This window comes from Protopterus annectens, chromosome 9.part0 (genome assembly GCF_019279795.1).
Source record: "Protopterus annectens isolate FY-2018-M chromosome 9.part0, PAN1.0, whole genome shotgun sequence".
NCBI lineage: Eukaryota > Metazoa > Chordata > Ceratodontiformes > Protopteridae > Protopterus > Protopterus annectens.
In genome coordinates, this window is record NC_056743.1 from 578,872,331 (window position 1) to 578,897,975 (window position 25,645).

Consider the following 25,645-nt stretch of genomic DNA (forward strand, 5'->3'; position numbering starts at 1 on the left):
CTCTCTTCCAAATGTGATTACCATATATCCACCAAATCCAATTCTATTATAACCTTTAGCCTTTTCTGATTTTTATGAGGAAACTCTGCAACCCCAAAACAATATGTCAAGAGATGGACTTGGCACCTACTTAAAATCCTCTCCTCATACTACTGTCACTTCCCAACAGACATTCCTTCACCTCAAACAAACTTTCTGATCCTTCACCCTATATTCATTTGGTCCATAACAGGAAGCCACCATGCAACTTCAATCCTCTACCAACCCCAACTTTCCCAGATTTCTTTTTCACTAAATCTCCACCTTTATCTGCCACCTCCTTTGGTTCAAGCTACCCTCACCCAACTAATTGCCCTCTTCTGCATTTATCTTCAATTTTTTACTCTCAGCAGCTGAAGTGCAGCATCCTCATGCATCCTCACCAATTTCTCCAATACCCTCTCTCTCTTTGTTGGGTAATTTATCTCAGACAAACTTCATATCTCAATACTTCATATCTCAATAAATAACTACCCTCTCTCTTTTTCCCTATCCCCTCTCTTTAACCTACCTGCTGACCTCCTGAAGGTAGGCTCATCAAGCCTTTGGTACCAATGTTTCCCACCACCACAGCAGCTGCAGACTTTCACCACCTCAAAGTCTTCACCATCAACATAAATTTCTCTCTGCCTGCACGAGACCTTCACTTTATTCATCCTGTTCTACCATTAACCTTCCTCCATAATTAGTGCAAATCATTAAGATAATGCACCTGTAAGGCATTACATCTGCCCTGACCAAATGCTCCTACACACAACTCTGCACTGTCAGACAGTAAAAGAAATTACTGCATATATGATATATGAAGCATCAGGCATAATAGCAATTTGAGAACATATTAGAGTAAAACCAGGATACAAGTATTCTTATATAAAATATCAGCTAGTGTAACATTTAAAAGAATATTTTATGTTGGTTTGTATAACACACTCAACAAACATTCAATTTTCACATTAATTTTACTACTCCTTTATACTCTCTCCCTCACTGATATAGTTGTTACACTGGCCAACAAATGCCAAGATCTCCAAAAAATAGACAGACAACATCAGATGTACATTTTAAAAAATCACCATGCTTAGCATAAAATTAAAAAAAGTCATACCTCTTTCATGAGTTTGCTCTAAAACACTAGTGGTCACGTGAACAAAACATTTAACCTCCCACCCCCAGCTGCCCTTCTCAATGTACACCTGTCCATCTCTTCACTATGGAGCTACACAGTTTATCTCACCATTCAGGTTGCCTTTTGTGAGTCAGTATCCCCCTTCAAGATGTCAATAGAAAGCCATTTATCTTTTTTTCTGGCTCTGTACTGCAATATTTCACTCTCACCACAGTCTTTCGACCTCCACTTGTTATAACTCCAAAATTCATTACTTTTGAGGCAAACTTTTTCCCCTTCTGTTGACCCTTTGCCATTAAATCTCACAAAAAATATGCACAAACAGCCAGCACATCGCTACTGATTTGCAGCTATCCATCACCCTCTGTCCTTTGTTCATTTATTTCTTGGTTACTAGGATGTCATTCTTTTTGTGCACCGAATGACCACATTAGCCCTTTTGTTCATCAAATGGCCATGTTAGTGCTATTTTGCTCCACCTTATAATGGGTCCATCCTTCAGCAGCAATCTCCTCTCCTTTTCTGCTGTCTACCACCCTCTCCTCACCCTGTCTTACCTCTCATCTCTTGTGCTACTCAACCGCTATTCCACTACCCTGGATAGGCCCCCTCCTGGCTACTCCAATCACTATTATCTCACATTACATCCTTTAGTGGTGACTGATCAGGAAAGGGATACATAGTGATTGATCAGGAAATGAATCCATCTGCCCCAAATGCTTCACCAACTAACTGGTACCCCTTAAAAAATACACAGAGCCTATCTGCACCTTAACCCTTCAGTTGCATGTTGAATACAATCCCCTTACTACCTGCTGCCACAGCAAAATGACAGACTACTACATCTGCTTGCCCTTATGCTTCCATAATATAATGGTGTACTACAAATAACCCACTATTTCCCATCAACCCAGACCAGTCATCCTTATAAAAACTACCAGCTTTCTCAGCACATTGGGACATATTCAATCTTCTGTAACATGGTATTTATTTATTTTATTTTATTTATTTTATTTTACTTTTGTATTTACAAAACTGCCTGATAGTACTAGGTTGTCTAATGCTCCATGTTGCCACAACCATTTGCACTCTCATCTTTAACATGGCTGCCAAAAAATGTTGAACTACTTTCATCCTTAAAACTGTTAAAATAAGGCACATCTGCACTGTGGCCTGCTTCACACAAGCCACTCTCTAAATAAATGGCTGCATAGGTTTTTACCACTAGATATCTGGGTTTTGCTCCATCTGGCTTGTACTCCCCTTTAGAAAAAAAAATGCTCTCCGTCCACAGGAACATCATTGGATAACTTTTGAAGCCTGTTCGTAAAGTGCACAGAGTCTAGCTTTTCCATCACGTCCCTCAGACCTTTAACCCTCAAGTTCTCTGCAAGTCCATTTTCAGCGTCTTCAGAACATTAAAAAATCTACCTCCATTTGCATGAATCATTCAATTTATCTGCTTGGACCTCTTATATCCATCTCCCGGACACCTGCCCTACCTTCCTAACTCTCCATTATACTGATTAAGCTCTACACATGCATCCCTTTGCTACAGACCTCAGTTCAAAAGGCCACAATGTCTGTAACGACTGTGTTCAATTTCCTTTCCAACACCAACTGGTCTTAACAGATTCAAAAGCAAATCAGAACCCTTGCTACAGGCAACCTTTTGCCACTAACTTTTTCTTTATCGTACTTGCAGCAAAATTAGTTTTACAACTTTTTACCTGAACTGGATCACAATTTAGTGGCCATCTTGGTTCTAGCTCACTACTACCCCTTGTATTTTTGTGGCATTTTTGCTCACCACGAATTATGTCAAAGTTCAAGTATAAGGTATTGGTGTTGTGCTAGGATCCAGTGTGTTACAGCATGGATGAAATGGCAAACAAATGTTCCTGTTTTATCAGGGATGGACTGCATCTCTCTCATTAGACATTCAGCATACTGGACAAAGCTTTTGTTGTCTCCACTGTCTTTTATGCACAGTCTACCTCCTTGACATTAAAAAGTAGCAAACTTCAAACTGGAATATATTAAACTGGTTCTATTCAACGTAAGGAGTCTTAAATAAGATGCCAGAACTCAAGGCCCTCCTTCCTCTATCCCAATCTGTCCAAGTTCCTTGTTAAATCTGATCAAAAATCCATTTTCAGCTTTAAAATCAGTGTCCCCCCTTCCATACAAATACCATTTCCCTTTGAGATTTCTCCAAAGCAAATATACTACACCTCACTAAGAACTTAGAAAAATTATGAGTTAACTGTCCTCCTACTAACTTACTGCCAAAGCCACTGCCTTCAGCCCTGTTTCTACTCACATCTAAACAGCAGCATTAAAAGTCGGTCCCCTATGTGCCCTAGGACAGTGTCAGTGACTCAACAAACAGCACACTTGCCTTTGTTACTGGAAGGTCATTGCAGTGTAGTACTAAGGGTGTCCTGCACACCTAGATGTGTTGTCCTCTGGATGAGATGCTAAACCAAGGTCCCATCTGCTCAAGCTGCTGGTAGCTTAGGTGGAAGTGAAAGACCAGACAGCTCCCATCAAAAAGAGTAGAGGGAAGTTCCCAGATACCCTGGCCAAAATTTCTCTTAGTAGCACAAATACCACTTCAGCTCTCCCCTGAAAAAAGGCCACCATCCTACTGGGAAAAACATTGTCAACAAATTATACACAAATTAAAAATTTAATAATCATCCTGTATGGTGGAATTCGCACATGTGTAAGTTATATGAAAAGGAAGTCACCTCCCCACCTCAGAAAGAAAACTGAGGCAAGTTAGAAAACTATCAAGTCTACCATTAGAAAAGTTAAGTAAAGCAGAACATGGATTTAGAGCAGCTACCTCTGCAAAGAAGTACTGGAACTGAATTCAGAAAACAAACACCCAACAATATTCGGAACTTGTTTACAACACTATTACTCAGTCAGACCTCAAGTAAATAGAAAATACTCTTGCCGATAAACTGTCGACTTTATGCTGCCTCTATTCCTTCTTCCCTGCTTCCCCAAAAAAAGTCACTATAGATCAAGTCACAACAGTCCTATCCAAAGCTATGAATGTGGGTCCTAACAAATTACTAAGCTGCAGGCATATTAAGTGCCAGGTATAGCCAGAGTTGCTTCCTAACTTTAATCAAAAGAATCTCCAAAAGAACATACCAGATGCTCGTAGGACAAGTCAGTGTGACGTCATTACAAAAGGATGATTACCACTGATGCAGGGAACTACAGAACTATAAGCTAATTAGTTGCATTAGCCTTATCTGGAAAGCTACGGAACATGTTTGAGATTAATTTAGATACAGATCTCCTACTCCTGAGTATAATCAGTCTGGCTTTGTTAAAGGAGGAGCTCATCTCCTTAATTTTGTTAACATATTTAAAAAAGTCACAGAAGGTGTAGACAATGGTCTTTCACTGGATACGGACTACCTTGACCTGACTATCATCTTTGATGCAATTCCCCAAACAAGTTTTACTGATAAGGTTTCAAACTTAAGATAAATATCTATATCTATATGCTGTCTGTTAAGATAGCCAATGGGTTAACAGAAACTGTGTAACAAAAGTTACCGGAATGTCATTTGAAGTAAAATGTAATTACTGGAGTCCCAGAAAGATCTGAATTAGGCCATGTGCTCATTGGTATTTACTTCACTAACAATCAGTCCAACATGCTGAGCTTTTATAAGGGTGGGAATATCAGTTATGGAACATGTCAGTAGCATTGCGTGATAAAAAGGAAACGGGTGCATTATACAGACACGTTCTAACACATAAATATGCTGTTTTCTCAGTAACTTGTAATGACGGTCAACAAGGATGTTTTCCAGGCCACACATTGGTCAGAAATGATTGCTACTCTGTATTTTTAAGTGCTACCCACAAAATTCGAGAATTTATTTTATGCCCAGTTTCTGAGAGACTTGGTTGGCTACAATCACCTGCATTAGAAGCTTAAGTTAAGTGCAAACTTGCAGTACTGTATTTTAGTCTTCTGTTAATTGCAAACTTGCAATTTTAAAAGTACTGTATTTTATTTTTTTCTGTTACCTAATTGTTTCACTAGTGTGCTGTGCGTCTCCCATCCACCTTCCCTGTTCTTGTCTTGGTGTTGGTGGCTCTGGAATTGCCCATCCCTCCCGTAAGTCTGTATTTGAACACTCCTCCTGGTTATTAGTTTAAAGTTAGTCTTCCTTCCTCTTTCCTTGCAGTTTACTAACAAAAAGAATTGCACTTTATTCATCTGCTTTTACTGTATTTGTGTTTCCTCTTACTTTACTTTGCTTTTGCCTCTTCTTAACAGTACTCAGTTTTATTCTGCTGCATTTATTACTGTTTGGTAGTAGCCTAATCAAATTGTAACTGTTATTCTAAGTCTTTTGGTTTAAGCACTTGGGCTTCATACCAGTTACACATTAAGAAGGTTTGTGGTCTGCACTGTTGTGGGAGGAGAAGCTGGATTATGCCCTTCTGAGCTGGGAATTTTTGGTCACAGGCTTATTGTGCAGTCTTATTTGAACCGTTTCTTACTGAAATTGGTGCGTCTTGTTGCTGTAGCATAGACCAGATTCAGGCCTGCTGAATCTAGCTTTGTTTGTATAACTTGAGCACTGATCCAGGCCATCTTTTTTTTTGAGAAGGTTCCCCCTGCACCCTAGTGGCAGGAGTGTGCAGTTAAAATTTGTCTGCTTGAAGACTGCTGGAACAAGGCTCAGTTTTGAGCTTTTTTCTGATTAATTGGGTAACAGTTTGTTCATTTTCTATCGTTTTCTATTGTTTTATATATATATATATATATATATATATATATATATATATATATATATATAAATAAATTACACTTTATTCATCTGCTTTTTCTGTATTTGTGTTTCTTCCTGCTTTATTACTAGGGGCACTGACTACAACTCTGACTGGAGATATACAACAATAAGTATCCTTTTCTGTGCATTTAAAGTGTTTTTTTTTATTGTATCGGCTTTATTTTCTGAAAAAGAAATACTTGTTTCCCATCTTTCTAAGCTAGTATAGTCCAGTTTTCAGGTTAGTGCTGAATTCAGGATTGTGTTACAAATCTCTGTTTCCCATACATTACTTGGATAGAAGGAAGTTTCTCTGTTCACCTGTGAGAGAGGGGAGCTTTGAGCAGCCTATATGTCCCTGGAGGAGTGGTTTCAGCCCAGAAATTAGTAGTTTATTGGCCATTTTGGGCTAATTTCTCTTTCTTTCATTTCCCTGCTAGAAAACCACATTTCCCTGGTTTTGCACGCCAGGCAGCACCGGTTAGGTAGGGTATAACTATTCCCAGCTCCACAAAGTCTCCTCTTCAATTTTTCCCTTGGAACTAGACAAACTTTCAACTTAAGCACTCAAGCCATTAATTTATCAGCCTCAGCCTGGCACTTGCTCAAAACTCATAGCAAGCACTTATAAACCCTAGCACTAGACCCCCTATACTGTACAGAAGGACAGGGCTTTCTATTCAACCTTACCAGCCAACCAGTAAAACAGTTCACTGTACCTATCCAGGCATGTCCAAAGGGCAGTTTAAGGTGTACTCTCCAGTCCAACTGGTGAATCTGGGCATTTTGAGGCAATGTTACAACTGCCTCATGTACACAAACAACCCTCTCAACCTACCAATACATGCAAGAGATGCAATTATACAGCCAAACTAGAGGCTAAGCTCTCTCAACCCAAGACCAGATCAGACAGTCAAGAGGAGAAAAGAAATACTTGCATCACACCACCAGTCTCACATAGACCCATAAAACCAGCACCGCCAAAAACACACATAAATACATGAAAACATACTCATTGGCTCTAAATAAAAATCTGCAAAAGTAACAGAGACCTCCAAAGCAGATATCCAAGCAACCTCCACCCCCCAACACAAACCATGAAACACATACTTCACAAAACCAGTGTGCCATGCAATCACAGCCCTTAAGGCAAAATAACATACCCAACACACTAATAATAGGTAACTTTATAGTCAGGCACAATGACATCCCATTCACTAGGCTGAATAAGGAGAAAGTCACTGTTCGCTGCCTGTCGGGTGCCAGGATCCATCACATAACGCAAGCACTCAGGTCACTGCAAGTACAAAAATGACTGCCATTGTCCATGTTGGTGTGAATGACCCGAGCTATACCCTTCCTGGACTACATGAAAAGAGACATGGAAGAGCTCTATGATCACATAGCTCAGGCTGGTATGACCCTGATCCTGAGTAGCATCCTGCCCTCACCAAGAATGATACCACGGTATAAAGAAAAAATTATCAATTTCAACAACTGGCTCAGTTTCTGGTGTCATTCCAAGGGGATACAGTGTCTGTCCACCTGGGATGACATGCTCGACAAGCCACGCTGCTTTGCTAGAGACGACTTGCACCTGGCCAAGGCTCTTGCCACCCCCATAGTGCCTTTTTTAGGCAAGGCTCAAAAGACAAACCCACCACCATAAATGGCACAAGTAACAAAAAAATGAGGGTAATGCTACTCAATGCCAGAATTCTAAACCTCAAAATGCATGCACTCGAGGCACTCCTCAGTATGGAGAAAACCGATACAAGTCCAGTAACAGAAACCTGGTTTAAGGCTCCTGAGAGCACCCCAGCACTATCAGGCTACAACTCATACCATACATTTCGGCCACAGAACTCGGACCGAAATACAAAAGGCGGGGGCATATCCATATTTATCAAAGATACCCACACCTCCAGGTTAGTGGCACAGCACAATGCTTCAGATATCATCCATGTGCAACTAACAACAAGAAAACTGCAATTCGAATTGTAGCTTGCTACAGATCACCAACCATATCCCAGGACACCCCATTCCGCATTTCTGGAAACACTGGGAAACAAAGATCCTACCAAACACCCTAATATTGGGCAATTTCAATTACCCAAACGTTAACTGGGAGAACTACTCAGGTACTAACTCCCTTGCCCAACATTTCCTAGAATTTATACACTCAAAACGCCCTGGATCAACACTCCCACCAGAGGTGACAACATACTGGACCTTGTCATCACCAACATGGGCGACCGGTGTTCCACACCGTAGGTCAACCCCTCTCTGGTTAGACAGGACCATAAACAAATCACTCTGGATATCCACATTCTGCCCTGACCCCTGGACAAGGAAACCCCTGTGAAAAACTTTTCAAAAGCAAACTTCACATTACTTAAGACCGAGGTGGAAAGTTTCAAAGCCCCCATGCTAAAGGATAACGCTGCCCAAGCTGCAAAATCCTTTACTAATGCATTCTATGGGCACCTACAAGAATGCATGGATCATGCTATGCAAAGCAAACCCAAGACTCACTCCTACAAGAAAAGGAAACCAGTCTGGTAGACCCCTGCCATAGGGAGGAAACTAGCACAGAAAAGAGTAAAATCCCAAGAAGGGAAGACATCCCTGATCAGTATCCACAAGAAACTACAATTCCTCATAAAATCATCCAAGGCGAGCTTCGAAAGAAAAATTGCCAAGGACTCCAAAGATAACCACAAGGCATTCTTTAGCTATGTCAAGAATCTAAGTAACAATGCTCAGATCTGCTTGGAGTTAGTGCAGAATGGCACAAAATACACTGAACCAAATGATATCGCCAACATCCTGGCAGACAGGTTCAGTGCAAACTTCACCCCCCTCTCACCCCAGAAAGGGCCCATAACCATACCAGAAGAATGTAGAGCCCCTGAAATCACATACACTCAGGTTAAAATAGCCCTCTCCAAAGCCAAAAACACAGTATCAGTGGGACCGGACTGTGTCCCAGGCTGCATCCTACATGAGCTCAAAGATGAACTAACCCCTCACCTAAACACACTGTTCAAACTCAGCTTCTCCACAGACTATGTACCCATAGAGTATCATACAGCAATGGTTATTCCGCTCCACAAAGGTGGCGCCACAAGAGACCCCAGAAACTATCGCCCTATAAGCCTGACTAGCTTGGTCTGCAAGGCTATGGAGCACATCATCATGGAACTCATTAATAGAGACATTGGGAACCTCCAAACACTAGACCCTACCCAGTTTGGCTTTGTTAAGGGCAGATCATGCCTCCTAAACCTGGTGGACTTCTTTGAGACAGTTACCAAGGCTATAGATGAGGGAAAGGTGGTACACACAGCCTACCTAGACCTCGCAAAGGCCTTCAACACCATTCCCCATTCTGGTATTATAGACAAGCTCACCAGCCTGAACATAAACCCCTATGTCACAAGATAGGGTTGCCAACTGGCTCACAGACAGAACTTGCATGGTGACAGCTGCAGGAGCTAGGTACAACTCTAAATCGGTTACAAGTGGCGTTCCCCAGGGCTCAGTCCTAGGACCCCTCCTGTTCGGCATATACGTCTCAGAGGTACAGGCAAGCACAGGAGGACTATGGCTGACCAAGTTCACAGACTACTGCAAACTAGGGGCTATAATTGACTCTCCGGCTAACACATCCTCCAAAAGGGTCTCACTGAGACTGATACCTGGTGTCAAAATCATGGCCTCAACCTAAATGCCAAAAAGTGCATAGTAATCCCCTTTGGAAAAAACAAAGTACCCACAAACTACCACATATGTGGTAGTCCCCTATATACGGAAGACATAATAAGGGATCTGGGGCCCCAAGTAGATAAGTGGTTAGAAAATCCTTCTATGTGGCCCACCTAATCACAAAAGGGTTCGCATCCAGATCAAGAGAGGTCATTGTGCCCCTCTACTCATCACTCATCAGACCCATCCGAATGTACAATGTCCTATTTGGGATGTACCTTAGTAGACACCTGCAACAGCTGGAAAGACCACAGAAGTACCTCACCAAGAGGATCACTGGCTTCAAACAGATGCCCTATGTAGCTCGACTGAAGAAACTCCAGCTATACTCGGTTGCATACCGCCTACTCAGAGGAGATCTCTGCCTGACATACAAGGCCATGTCCAACCCAGAATTGATGGGCATGCTCCACCTAAAGAAAACCATATCCCCACGAGCCACATGCTCTAGGGACCTAAACCTCACCACAACAATAAATAGGACATGCTGGAGGGATAGATTCCTGTCCCAGAGACTTCCCATGATTTGGAACAAGATTCCAATCTACATTAGGCAGAGCTCCTCGCTAACACTCAAGAGAAACACTGACGAGTGGATGGGAAACAGTTTACCCCGGGGATCACTTCAGTGGCTCTGCTGGACAGAGGCACAGGGAACTAATCTAAGGGGGCGGCGAAAGCCAACGCATTCTGGCTAGGCTTATAAATGCCTTTGGGCAGATAGCCTAGTACCTACCTATGAACCTATAAACACAACTGATTATTAATACAGAAACTTTCTTTAAACCAGGACTGTTATGTGCTGTCATTTTTACTTTGGTCATTAGAGGGAGCCAGAGTAATGTCTTACACTACACCTGCTGCTCATCCAGAGAACAGCTGATGATGGATACCTCAGAGTTGAGCCCAGTGGTACGATGTACATTTTATTTTTCAGATGATGCTTAATACAACTGTTTTGTCAGATGTCTGTTCTTCTAAAGCGGAAGGCAAATCTTCTAGAGCTGAAATTAATTTTTCTTCTTCCCAATTCATACCTCTCAACTGTACAGATTTTTGCAGAATGTCTACATTTTGTCTCAGTTTTGGTCCATTTTTCATAAAATGTGACTTTTTCTGCATTTTTGTGGCAAATCATTGAGGACTAAATTCACAAAATAATGACAGTAATTTGAGTTTCAGACTTCATACCCTTGAGAAAATGCATGGTAACATAAGACCATTTACTCTAACAACTTTCTAAGTTTATAAGAGTAGTATTTAAAATTTGTCCCTATTTTTCAATCCCCCCCCCATTTTTGGCTTTGTCCAGATTGATTGTGCTAAGAGGTTGAGGGCCATGCCCAATGCTACAATTAAACTTGGATTTTTCAGTTGTAGTGTGCTGGAATCTTTGATTTTTCATCAGTGTGGGGCTCTGATTCCATCGAAATGGTAAGCATGGGCTTTTTACTTTTGGTAGACTATATGACAGACCAGGAATGGACATCAGGGACCCGAAACCAGAGCTGGAGTGTCCGTCTGCTGAAGGCAACATGAAGTGAAAAGAAGCTCATGCTGGATCAGATAGGAGGCCGAGGCCTAACCTCCTGATGTACAGCCTAAGCTTCCCCTACGCATGAACAAATTGTGGGGAAGACTACCGCACCCTTGTTCAACTACTTTTAAAAGTGAGAAGAAAGTGATTTCACTTTTTATATACCAATTATGGAACTAGAAGATTTCAGGGAACTACCCTTACTCCAAGTTACAATGATCTGAGAGTGAGTGCATGTAAGTGGTGGGGGTGGAGGTGGTTCAGCTCTCCTCAATGCAGAGATACATAAAAAAAAAAAAAAAAAAGAAAAAAAAAAGGCACTGAAAATACATTTGCTTAAAATCTTACCATAATAGTAGATGTCATCATCTTCACTGTTACAGTATTCCTAAATAAAAGGAATGTCTCGTCCCGGGCAGCCCAATGCTTGGCCAGTGTACATTATAGTAAAATATCTTGTTTGCACCATACGTCACATTTATGCTTCCCGCACAGAACATAGGGCATAAAAGGAATGTACAGATGCAACTTCCTAGAAATTACTTGCTCCAGTAGAGAACAAGTGTCATAGGACAAAGTAGTCCATGCACAACCAGAAGGAAAAAATGCAAGAGAAACAAGAGGGGGTTGGAGGGAGGGAGTGGATACTGCAATGGTGAAGAGAAGGACATCTACATGTATGGTAAGATCTTACACAACGGTACTATGTCTTTCTGTATCACTGTTTCAGTATTCCTAAATATAAGGGAGAGTGAAAAAGCTCAAGAAACAGAATGGGAGATGGAAGGCTGAGCACAACCCTCAACAAACCCACATAAAATGGCTTCAGCAAAATCTGCTGTGGCCCTAGAAACCATATCCAACTTACAATGCTTAGTAAAAGTATGCACTGAAGAAAGTAGCAGCTTCAAGGTTGGAAGCTTTGTCCAATCCCTTGAAGAAGGCACCAGAAGAGGCAACAGCCCAAGTAGAATGAGCTCTAATAGAAGCAGGCAGATACTTGCCATGAAAATAATAACAAAAAGAAATGGCCGTAGAAATCCAGGAGGAGATGGTTTGCTTAGAAACAGCCTAACCCAAAGACCTGAAATGAAAGGGAACAAAAAGATGATCAGACTTGCGAATTGTCATAGTTTTATCCAAACAGCATCTGAGCTGTCTGTGCAAATCCATGGTATGCAGGACCCTCTCAGTAGCAGACTGAGGAGAAGGAAAAAAGTGAGTTGTACCAACTGATTTAAGGACAATTCATTTAACACCTTGGGAATAAAAGGAGGATTAGTATGAAGGGACACCCTGTCCCTGTGAAGAAGCAAACAAGGAGGAATGGCCATAAGGGCCTGGAGCTCAGCAACCCTCCACAGAGAAGTAAGAGCCAGAAACAAGAGTCTTTCAGGTACAATGCTGCAAAGAAACAGAATCTGCAGGCACAAAATGAGCCTAAGTCAGTTTCTCAAAAACAAAATTAAGGCCCCAAGGAAGAGGAACAGGCTTTCTTTGAGGCCTAATATGCAGGGCACCTTTACAAAACTGTTTAACCTCAAAACGAGAAGTCAAAGGAAAATTCAAGGGCAGACAACAGAAATGGCTGACAAATGAGCCTTCACAGAAGAACAGGCCAAGCCAGAATGCAGTAACTCACACAAATGAAACAGGACCAAAGGGCTCCCACTGAAAAAGTGGTCCTGGTTATGACCATGGCACCAGACTAAAAATCTCTTCCATTTGGACATGCAAGATTTTCTAGTGGAGGGTGTTCTTGCCTTCTGTAAAACCTAAAGCATATCCTCAAAAAAGAGGTGCTGGAAAGGGAACAAAACCCTATCACCCACAATCATTTGCAGAGTGGACAAGTGGGGATGGATAAAAGACCCCCTTGCCCTATGTGAGGAGATCCAAACTGAGTAAACTTGTGATGACTGCCTTTGGTCAGAGGCATTAAGAGGGGGAACCAGTGCTGTCGTGGGCAAAAGGAAGTCAATAACAAGATGTCTGGGGAGTCCAGCTGAATCTTCTGAAGGGCTCATGGAAAAAAAATGAAGAGGAGAGAAGGCATAAAGAACCTCCACTTCCATTTAAAGGATAGGGCATCCATCTTCCAGGCCAGATGGCATGGGACTCTGGAATAGAAGAGAGGAAGTTGCCTGCTCAGAGGGGAGGCAAAACGATCTACCTGAGGAATACCCCACCGATAATGTCCCGAAACAGGTCTCTTTGAAGTATCCATTCATGAGACCATGTTTTGGACCTGCTCAGAGCATCCGCCACAAGATTGTGCTCTGAAGAAATGTACACAGCCTGAAGAGTTACTAAGAGCCACTTCACAAGCCTGAAACACCATCCTGCAGGGAAGGTAAGATTTCATGCCCCTTCCTTGTTGACATACCATATCATGGTAGTGTCTGTGTACACCTTCAAGGGGCCCAAACAAAACATGGGGTGAAAAGCCTGAATTGACAGAATCAAAGCCCTCATCTCTGATTTTGATATGGTCTGACTGCTAATGGGGAGGTCAAAGACCCTGAACATTCAGGTGACCTAGAGACGCCCCCTACCCCATTGTCTGAGGCATCAGTGAACAGCTCTTGAGAAAAGACTAGAGGCTGAAAAAGCTGGCCTGGGTTGAGAGAGAACTGGCAAACCCACCACTTGAGGCATGATCCTTGAGACAGGGAAGGAGAGGTACCCTGAAAGTCAGAGGGTGCCACTGCTGTAGCCAAACTGACTTGAGGTACCACAGATGTTTCTGCATGTGCAGTCTGGCAAGAAGAAGCATTGGAATAGAAGATGCCATGAACCCCATGGCCCAAATAAATTCTCTGGTTGACATATTCGTCAGGGGAAGAAGAGACTGAAAGAAGTCAGTCAATGACAAACCTTTGGAAGTGGAAGAGAGGCCAACATAGGGACAGTGTGAAACATGCAACCTTATACAAACATGATCCTGAGAGGTAGTCAGGAAGAACGTTTGGAAGTTGATTATAAACCCAAGACTTTGAAGAGAGATGGTGAACTGCAAATCCTGCAACAACTGACTGATAGAAGGGGCCTGAAGCAACAGGTCATTTAGATAAGGAAATATCTGAATGCCTTTAGGGCCTGCAGAAGGCAATCACAGGAGCTAGGCATTTTGTGAAAACCAAAGGGCAAAGCAGAGAAATGGAAATGGGAGGAAGATAGAGAGAGATGTAAAAACTTTCTGAATAGAGGGTGAACAGGGATATGAAGGCAACCATCTTTCAGATCCAGAAACACCAGGAAAGCCTGGGGTGATAAAAGAGGAAACAGAGTTTGAAGAGCAAGCATTCAAAAAGAAGTGATCGGGAGAAAGTTGTTGAGCCAGAAGAGATCCAAAATAGGTCTCCAAATGTCCTCCTTTCAAGGAACCAGGAACATCCTGGAATAAAACCCCTTTCTACTTGGAAAGTGAGGAGAAGTTGAATGATCCCTTGGTTCAACACTGACCCTAGGACCTCCAGAAAATGAGAAAGTTGCTCTAGAAGAGGTTAAGGAATTCCTGAAAAAGGAGGGAGAGACTTCCATACCATGAAGTAAACCTGACGGATGACAGAAAGAACCTAAGAGTCTGAAGTGATGAGACCCCAATGTGGAAGACAAAGGGACAAAGGAACCCATGCTAAGGTGGAGGGGGGGTACAAACTGTCAAAGAGAAGCAGTCTTATCAGATAAAGGAAGCTTCTGGGCCACATAAATATGAGAAGCCTTAGCAGGGTGGGTGGGAGACTGTGTGCCTCCCACCTTCCTGCCCTTAAGAGGCCTGGCGGGGTTGCCTGCAAACAAAAGCAGACCTAAAAGGATAATTCCTCTGAACTTAGGACTAGGAGACACAACAATGTGTTTAAGGTCTTGCAAGGCCTTGCCTTTCTCTTGAAGAGACAAACAAGTTAGCAGCAGCAGACCCAAAAAGATGAGTATTATCCAAAGGAGCATTGAAAACAACTTGACCTCATTATCCTCAGGAACAGACTGGAAATGAAGCCAAGAATAACACTGCTTGATGGGACCCAAAAGCCACAGCCCTAGAAGAGGTGTCAGCAGCATCACAGCTACACCTATCATGGTGAGCCACATGAGAAGCAAAATCCAAAAGAGATAAGGGAGAGGATTTGCCATCAGAATCATGGAGGGGAGAGATAACCTGACTAGCCCAAGCCCTCAATCCTAGAGCATACCTGGTCATGTGGGTCTGATAATTTATGGCCCCTAAACTCTAAAGTAGAAGCAGTATAAACCTTCTTGCTATTCCAGTCCATTTCCCTGCTATCCTTATCTGAAGGCAAAACTTTAGAAGAAGGCAAAAGTTTAGAACAAGTGATTGACATAACAGCAGAATCGGCAGAAGGACATTTAAATAAGAAACAATCCCCAGAAACCTTATAGAACCATATCAGCTTTCTCAGGAGCAGGAGGATGATAATCAGGAGACTGAGAAGCATACAACAAGGCAGCCAACACGGGATGAACAGCCAAAGGTTTAGGAGTATTCATCTGAATCAGCTCATATCTCCTCTGAGTGTCTGACACTTAAGAATCCCACTTAAAGAATTCCATGATCCTAGCAAATGTGCCTCCAAAGGACAATTCCTTAAAAGGAGACACAGGGTTAACAGACTCCTCGTCATCAGAACCATAAGCGAAAGGCAAAGGCATCCAAGAACAATATGACAGACTTCACACCACTGAGAAAGTACAGTTTTGTACCTACCATAAATGTAGATGTTAGAGTGCTCATACAGCTGCAGTCATAACAGATGGGTTATCCTGCCGTCAGGCGGGTCCTCGGTTGGCCGAATTCCAAAGTCTAGGTCCGGCGACGGTTGTCGTCGCTTCCTCCCTGACGTCAGTGCAGCAGGGGTATAAAAGAGGCAGCCAATGCCATTTTCTTCAGTTTTTCTTGCCCCAGATGTCAGGTGCCCTCAGAAGGAAGGCAAACATAATGCTATGCAAAAATGCAATGTTGATAAATCAAAAACAGTAGTTGCAAGCAAATACACCATAAAAGAATACCCCAAAAAGGTTATATGAAAAGTGTTTGTCATAAGGCCTGTCCTAAGAGGGATGGAAGGAGGGAAAAACAAAATGCAAATAAAAAGCCAATCCACCGGGAAAATAGTTTTTTTGCCCTGAGGCAGGCTGAACTCAAGGCAACAAAAAGAAACAAAACAAATCCCTGCTGGCCTCTCCTTTTGCTTAGATAAATAATATCTCAATTGCCTGTGTAATTACCTCTAAACAAAATTTTTTCCCCTTTTTTTTTTTGTTTTATTGCATAAAAAGAAAAAAGTAATGAATAGTTTGGTTTAAAGCATAAGGAAGGATTCCCTCTAAGAAACTGCTTGAACAAAGATCTGCGAAAACAAGGTGGGTCACAATCATAATGAGCTGGAAATTGCTGCAGCATGAATCTTAATGAAGAGAGGACAAAACTTTGTCCAATAACTCAGTAAGATATTGAAAGCCCACACAAAAAATAGGCTCAAATGAAATCTCCTTTTGCTTGTTCTAAAAAAAAAAAAAATCTCTTCCATTTGTCTGGTCTTCTAGCCTTCATAATTAGCTCTTCTTCTTCCATAATCATAATCACAACTGAAACTTGCTGAGGAAACTGATGAAGCTGAGAGAATAGAGAGCTGAAGCTTGAAGAGAGAGTGAGCATTGAGCAGGATACCAGTGTTGCCGAGCCAAATCTGAGCTATCAAAATCATCCTTGGCCTGTCTTGTCTGACTGACCTAATATAATACCTGGAAGAAAAGAGGCAGGGTGCATAGACATGAAAGGAAAGCCAGGTTTCCACTTTCAGACAGAGGATCAGCCCAAGCTGTGTTGTGATTGGCAGCCCTTTGTGCAATACTTTGGCAGCTGGTGGTTTAAGCCAACAGATCTATGTCTGGAGTTCCCCATGACACCCATGACACTGTCAATTTCTGAAATACATGAAGATCCAGTTTCCACTGGGTTAATCAACACCTGCCCTGGAAGAAGTAACTCCTTGAAGCCATCAATGCAAACTGGGACTGCTACATCTCCTTTCATGATGATATAGAGAATGCTGTCTGGCAGGCCCACTTGTCTTCTCCACTCCACTTTTTTAGAGCTCCTCCCCAAGCAGTGTCGGGGCATCTGTCGTTCAAAAAATCCCTCTGGCTCTGGCAGGTCACAGAGGAACTTGTTTGTTTATTTGATCCCTGACAGCCACCCACCTTGAAGGAATTTTATTATTTGGCTGAATGACAGTGTCATGTCCCAATCCCTGGCAGTGCTCCATACATTTTGAGATACCATTGCTTCACCATCATATGCAGTTTGGCATTGCAAAGCACCAGAATGTAAGATGCATTGAACCCTATGCCATGAACCCCCTTGTCTGCAGTCAGCACGGACTGATGGATAGTTGATGGAAGTAAAGTGATGACCTCTTTTGTTTGTCCGGGGTTAAGGCCATCTGGGCTGCTGTATTCAGTCTCACACCCAGAAAGCACATGTCTTGAGGAGGTACTACTGGACTTTTTATTTTCATCTCTGAACCCCACCCAGGCATCTTTCCACTGCTGGCATATTAGATGCTGTAGAAGGTCTTCTTTTTTCAGGCAGAGTCAGGCAGTGGTCATCCAAGTAAGGATAGATTGAAATGCCTTGAAGCCTGAAGTATAGCTGGCCAGAGACTGGGAACCTGGGAGTAGCGATAGATAAGAGTAAAGGGCAGAGCAGCAATATAGAATAATGAAATCTCCAGTTAAAAGAATAAACACTTCCTGCAACCCTATACTTTCGCACAAGGTAAGCTTATAGGCACATGAAGGTAAGCTTCCTTGAGATCATGCCAGAGGTAACAGTTGTTGTAAAGCTGTTATAACAAATACAGGAATGTGTCAACATCTTGAACTTTAGATAAATCCAAATTGGTCTCCAGTTCTTTGGTACTAGTGTGGAAATAAAATCTGTAACCGTGATGAATGATATCCAGCACCCATCTGTCTTAGTGACTAAATCCCAATTTTTCTGAAAAAGAGACAGTCTTCCTCCAAAAAGAGCTGCCAGATGAGAATCCACTGGCAGCTGAGGTCACTAGACCTACCCTAGACTGGGAACCATAAACAGGATATGTCCACCCTTAGCAGGGCAATTTAAACTAACTTGGGGAGGCTGCCTGCAAAAATCTTTAACAGTCTGCATAGATTTGCTTTTGTCCTCCATTTTCTTTAAAACTGCTTCCAACGGGTCAAACAACAACACATCAGACTGTAAGCAATCAAAAAATCCTAGTCTTAACATGCTCCAGCTAAATTCTGATCAGGCATGTCTGCGAGAACAGAAAAGAACAGAACAGCCCTAGCAGGCCTGAACAGCATCAGCAAACCACCAAATCCAGCAATTCTTTACACTCATACCTTCCGCCAAAAAGCATACCTTAGATTTTCATTGTGAAAAGAGATAATTCTGATTTAGCATATAGAGTAATCAAATCTTCTGCCATTTTAATATGTTTTGTTAGCACAGAGCCGCCGAAATGCTGGGAGAAGCCCCACAGAAAGCTGAACTGGCCCTACTCTAAAAAGAAGCTTTGGCAACAGAAGGAGGCCCCCCCTACCTGGAGAGAGGAGAGAAGAAGAACAGTTACCTGAGAAGCCTCTTGGCAGCCTGGCCTACCCTGAGACATAACAGTACTGTAAAGATAAAGTATCTGACTGAGACTCATAGATAAACCTACCTGGACTGCAGCTGTATGAGCACTCAAACATCTACATTTATGGTAGGTACAAAACTGTACTATGTTCATCGTGCATACAGCTGCAGTCATAACAGATGGGTAGAATCCCAAAGCTAAGTAAGGGTGGTAGGCACTAAGTGGAACTAGGAGGGGCTAGGATGTCCTGCAGGACTGCTGTGGCAAAGCCCACTCTAGATTTAGAGTATAGTGGGAGGTGATAGTGCCTGGAGAAAGTGTGCACTGAACTCCAGGTGGCTGCTTCCAAAATATCCTTGGTAGTGACCCCCCTGAGGAAGGCTGCAGAGGTAGCTGTGGCTCTGGTGGAGTGGGATCTGATGCATGCAGGCACAGTTTTTCCATGAAATGAGTAACAAAAGCATATGAAGTGGGCTATCCATTTTGAAATTGTCAGTTTGGAAATGGCCTTTCCTTGAGCACCTGCAGCATAGGACACAGAGTTGCTCAGATTTCCTGAATGGCTTTGTCCTGTCCAAATAATAACGAAGTTGTCTGTGAATGTCCAAGGAATGTAGTAGTCTTTTCCCTTTGTTATGTGGATTAGGATAAAAGGTAAGTAAAGTGGATAGTCTGATTCAAAGCTACACTGGATACTACCTTTGGCATAAAGGTAGGGTTGGCTCGTAAGGAAACTCTGTCCTGATGGAAAGTGATGAATGGTTGCACAGCCATGAGGGCCTGTAGCTCCGAAACCCTGCAAGCTGAGGTGATAGCCAGAAGAAAGGCTGTTTTCCATGACAAGTATTGTAACTCTGATGAAGAAGCTGGCTCGAAAGGAGGAAGGGTCAGCTTTTCCAATACGAAGTTGAGGTCCCAAGCAGGGACTGGTAGTTTCCTTGGGGGTTTTATATTCTTTGCTCCTCTGAGGAGCTGCCTTAGAGGATGAGAGAATAAAGGAGGATCTGTGTTGTATTGTGCAGAAATGGCTGAAGCGTGGATCTTGGAGGAGAAGGAAAGTCCATTGTTTAACATCTCAGCTAGGTACTGTAAAAATTGAGGTATATTTATTACCCAAGGATTCTGTCCCTTCTTTTGATTCCAGGCACAAAATCGTTTCCATTTGGCAGAGTAGGCTTTTCTAGTAGAAGGTCTTCTGGCCTCCAAGATGACATCCTGCACCTCCTTGGAGAGGAGAAACTGTTGGGAAATCAAGGAATTCTCCATGCAGCTAGATTTAGAGTTTTGAGATGGCTGTGAAGAGTTTTGTAGTTGTGCTGGGACAACAGAAGAGGGACTAGAGGTAGGATCCATGGTGGGGAATGTGTCAGGCTCTTCAGGAGAGGATACCAGTGTTGCCTTGGCCAGTCTGGAAAAATGAGAATCATTTTCAGCCTCTCTGCGCTGGCTTTTAATAGAACTTTGGGCAGCAGAGGAAGAGGCGGGAAGGCATAGACTGTCAATGTTGCCCAATTGAAGGAAAGTGCATCCACTTTCCAGGCCTGTGGATGATAGGTCCTTGAACAAAATTTTTTCAACTAGCAATTTCTGTGGGTAGCAAAGAGATCTATGTCTGGCTGTCCCCATGCCCGAGTTATCTTTGTGAAAATTTGTCTGCCAGTGTGTTTTCCTTCCCTGGCAGGAATTGTGCCTGTAGTTGAATTTTCAATTCCAGTGCTGTGTTCCATAGGGTCATGGCTTGCCTGCACAGGGGGTATGAATGAGTTCCCCCTGTTTATTTATGTACCACATTACTGTGGTGTTGTCTGTCCTTATCAATAGCTGGCCTGGATGCAGTAGGTCTGTGAAGGTCATAATAGCCTTTTGCACGGCTAGTATTTCCTTTTGGTTGATGTGAAGGAGCTTCTCTTTTCGTGCCCATTTTCCCTAAATGCACTGATCTGTCATGTGTGCTCCCCAGGCGTAGTCTGAGGCATCTGTTGTGATGATTTGAGTTGCTTGAGGTACACAGAAAGGAAGACCTGTGCTTCTTTGGCAAGCTTGAGCCCACCACATAAATTACTTTTGAAGGCATGGAATGAGTGGTATAATTGCTTCCAAGCTGTGGCTGTGTTGAGACCATAAGTTTTTTAGGTACCACTGAAGTTTCCTCATATGCAGCTTTGCACATGGGATTAGTAGGATACAAGATGCCATGAATCCCAGAGCCTGCAGGACTTTCCTTGCAGTTAGCCTGGTATAAGTTGCCATTTTTCTGAAGTATTGAGACAGTTGCCCTTGCTTGTCTGGCGTGAGGTAGGCCATCTGGGTGGTTGTATCCAAACTGGCACCCAGAAAAATTATTTGTTGAGAGGGTATTAGTTTTGATTTCTTTTTGTGGACTGTGTATCCCAGGTAGTTCAACAGTTTTATTACAAACGCCAGGTGCTGCAGTAGTATGTCCTTGCTGTCCGCTTGGATCAGGCAGTCGTCCAGATATGGGTAGGTTTGTATCCCTTGCAGTCTGCAGAAGGCGATTACTGATGCCAGGCATTTCGTAAACACTCTGGGCGCAGTAGATAAGCCAAAGGGCAATGCAGAGAATTGGTAATGGGTTGAACCTGCAATAAATCGGAGGTATCTTCTGCAATCTTGTCTGATAGGGACATGCAGGTATGCCTCCTTGAGGTCCAATGTTACCAGCCAAGACTCCTTGCCCAGCATGGGAAGAAGCTGCTGTAATGTGAGCATCTTGAATTTTGGCACCTGTAGATATGTGTTTAGGATGGATAGGTCTAAGATAGGTCCCCAATCTTTGTCTTTCCTTGGTACCAGGAATAGTCTGGAATAAAACCCTTGACCTTGTTCTTTTGCAGGTACCTTTTGAATTGCTTTAATGCCCACGAGAGCTGAAATTTGTTTTTGTGCCTCTGCCCTTTGATTATGTGGAAGGTTTGGCATGCCTCTCATTTTTGGAAGGGTGTGAAAGTGGAACCTGTAGACTCTGTCTATAATGTCCAGAATCCATTTGTCTTTTGCAACAATATGCCAATTTTTTGAGAATAATGCCAGTTTTCCGCCCAAAGGTGCTGCCATTAAAGCTTTGCTTGGCAGGTGTAGGGGGAAGTCATTGTGTCTGTTTTCTAAAAGACTGTGATCCATCTTCTCCACCTCTTGGGGTTGGTGCTTGCCACTGTCTGGTTCTGAAAGATCCTTGAGGTTGCCCTCTACCCCTTGGATGCCTGTATCTGCCCCTTTGAGGTCTGTCCGTGGCTGGAAAGGACCAATTTTTTGAAGGTCAGTTTCTGCTGAAATGTGGAGGCTGTACCTGCAGGAAATCTTTCACTGTTTGCATTGATTTCGCTTTTTCCTCCATTTTCTTTAGCACCTCCTCAGCTTTAACACCAAACAATACATCTTTTTGAAGAGGTGCATCTAATAATTTAGCTTTGACATGATCTGGTAAGGTTTGCTCTTTGAGCCAAGCATGCCTACGTATAACAGACCCCGTAACAGCAGCTCTACATGAGGCCTCTAAAGCATCAAAACCACACTGCAAGGTATGTTTACCCACTTGCTCTGCACCATGCAACAAATCCTGCAACTCTTTTAAATCTGGTTGTTCTGGTTGTGTCATCTTGCTTTTCAGCTGAGATATCAAAAACTGTTGATACTTTAACATATGGAACTGACAGTTTAATGCCCTCATGGTTAACGTGGCCGAGTGTACACCTTTTCCCCACCTTTCTAAAGATCTGGAATCTCTCTCTGAAGATAATGGGTTTTTAGCAATAGAGGCCTTAATTCCCTTGGGACCCTGTGAAATAGCTTCTGGGTCAGCAGTATGGCTTTTATATAGGAACTGGTGAGAATCAGGAACCCGGTAATACCTGTCTGGTTTAACAGGAGCTGGAGGCAAAGAATCAGGATTAAGGCTGGCTTTTGTGTACACATCATCCAATATATCTAAAACAGGAGGGATAGCCAGAGGCCTATGCTGGGGGAGCAGAAGAAATTCCCTGAGCCTTTTCTTGGAATCTGAGTAATCTTGGCCTTCCCAGTGAAAGTGTTCCCTCAGTGTATGCAGGGTTTCCCCAAAAGAGAAGTCCTCAGGGGGGGAGACCGAGGGAATAGACTCCTCTGCATCAGAGTCTTCGAATGGAGAATAGGCAAAATCCTGGTCCTCAGATAGTTCTGAAGTAATAGAAGCTTGATCTGAGGAAGGGTAGTCTTCCTCTAATCTGGGCCTTTTGTCAGAGGGGGGTTGAGAACCCCTGATAAGAGTAATCAAATCCTCAGCCATTTTAAGCATCTGTTTTTTAGGCATGGTGCCTTGAGAGGGTGTCTGAGGAACCTGTTTTTTGGTTTTCATGGCTGTTTTAGATTTAGTGAAGGCTTTAATAGAGAAGGAGGAAGGCCTGAAGACCCCTTGAGAAATGGCAGGCCTGTCTAAATTCTGAGTTTCCCCGCCAGGAGTGGCGTCGGTATCTGTAGTAGGAATGGGAGTAGAGGAGCCTGCGACCTTGGGTACTGAAGACACCGGTAATGCATTGTCATCGGTACTCAGGGGCTGCGTAGGCGCCTCGCTGAGTACTGGAGAACCGGTAGTCGGCCTTAGCGGGGTATCAGTAGGTGGTGTGGACCTCGTATGTCGGTCCTTATCTTTGCATTTTTTGCTCAAAACTGGAGTCGAAGTATCCGACGACATAATATAATTAAATTTTTTGCCAAAAAAGTGAAGGGCGAACTCCGCCCGACGCTTAATAGTGCGTTTGTTGAATCTAGCACAAAAATGGCAGGCCGAGACGTCGTGGTCTGGGCCTAAGCAAGGTATACAGAAAGAGTGGAAATCCTTATACGGTATTTGCTTCCCACATGAAATGCAATTATTAACTTTGTCTGACATCGGTCTGAGGCAAGAAAAGTTTCCCCAACGGGGTACTTAGCTTTCAAGAAGACTTCGGCTGAAATACTTTCGTAAATCTCAGGAGCTGGCCGACCGGCACTTGCGAACTGCTTCTGCTTCGGGCACCGCGCGGCAAGAAAGACTGAAGAAAAAGGGCATCGGCTGCCTCTTTTATACCCCTGCTGCACTGATGTCAGGGAGGAAGCGACGACAACCGATGCTGGACCTAGACTTTGGAATTCGGCCGACCGAGGACCCGCCTAACGGCAGGATAACCCATCTGTTATGACTGCAGCTGTATGCACGATGAACATCAGGACAAAGACCATTAACCAAACAAGGAATCCTCATCTGAAGAATCTGGTGCTCTAAACCATTTAGAAGGAGTCAAGGTCCAAGAAGGAGCATGGACTGAAACCCCTTGAGGAGGCTTCAGGGCTATTACGGCAGAAAACAAGCCCTGAATTAACTCCTGCCATTCCCTTTGAGGCTTCAAAGGAGAAACTGAAACATACTTCAGCTTTTATCTTTTCTTAGAGGGTGACATTGGGTCTAACAAATATCAGAGGTTCTGACCCATGATAAGATTCAAGAAGGGTACTTGGGACATTCTCCCTGATCAATATCTGTGGAATCCCTCTAGGATCCTCTGAGATAAGCGACCATGGTTCTCCGTCAACATCTGGAGCAGATGCCTGCAAAGCCTCGGGGGACATGTGAAAAAATGGATCCAGGCTGGTATCCTGTGGGGTAATGGCAGAGGAATCTACTGTAAGCACCAAATGATCTACAGAGCTATCATCTTCTTCTAGAGGGACATGTAGTGAGGTGGGACAACTAAAGAATCCAGCAAAGACTTCTTGGCTGCCTTCTTTGGCAGTATCTTAGGGTAAAGGATTCTGCCATTGTACTCTGTGCCAACTGTCTAAGCCTTTGGTTTTCCACATAAATGGCCAGAGAGACAAATGACTTCCGAGTGTCTTAGGCATAGATGCCTTACAGACACTACAAGAAGTATGGTCGTGGGAAGCACCTAAACAAAAAAGACACTGTTTGTGACAATCCTTACGAGGAATCTGCCTCCCACACTGACATTTTCCCCTCTTGCATGACATGAACTGCTAGGGAGTGATAAAATACAAGATCAAAAAAGTTAGGGGAAAAAAATAACCCCAATGGGGCACTTATCTGATGTTGCAAAATACAGTACAGCAACAGTAACTTCAAACCAACTGGCAACAATGGCGTTTGAACTGGTGTCAAAAGTAGTTCTGGGTAGTTGCGTCTATATGTCCCTTTTATGCCCTACATTCTGTGCAGGTAGGGAGCATAAATGTGACACAAGGTGCAAAACAGGATCTTTTAATCTAATCTAATGTACTTTGGCCGAGCATCACCCTGCCTGGGACGATACATCCCTTATATTTAGGAATACTGCAACAGTGATATAAGGAGGACATCATGTGAGACTGCATTTCATGTCTCGTTGGGTGTCTAAAGTTGTACTTGTAAGGTATTAAAACACGGGTGTGGTGATCTTTAGTCACACAGTCTTATGATATCCACACTGGGTTGCATACTCCAGCAGGAAAGGACTGATAAAACCCTCTAACTGGGCCTTGTTGGTACATGGAGGTCTGATGCCAATCCAAGCATCAGATGCATTAGATTCCAGTAACTCCAATTCATAACCAGGTGACTCAAGTAAAAGATATCAGAGATCAGGCTAGCCAACCAAGAAAAATTCTATAGTAAGACAGCACAAAAAAAAAAAAAAAAATCAAACAAGAAGGAACCACTCTAAACTGATTAGTGAAAAAAGAATGTCTT

At 43.0% G+C, this 25,645-nt stretch overlaps 1 protein-coding gene across 1 annotated transcript in view; it reads right to left on the reverse strand.

Moving 5' to 3' along the window:
• The window catches only part of LOC122811338 (scavenger receptor cysteine-rich type 1 protein M130-like), a 513,363-nt gene that overhangs the window by 245,787 nt on the left and 241,931 nt on the right, over positions 1-25,645 (reverse strand). The gene's annotated exons all lie outside the window — the stretch shown is intronic.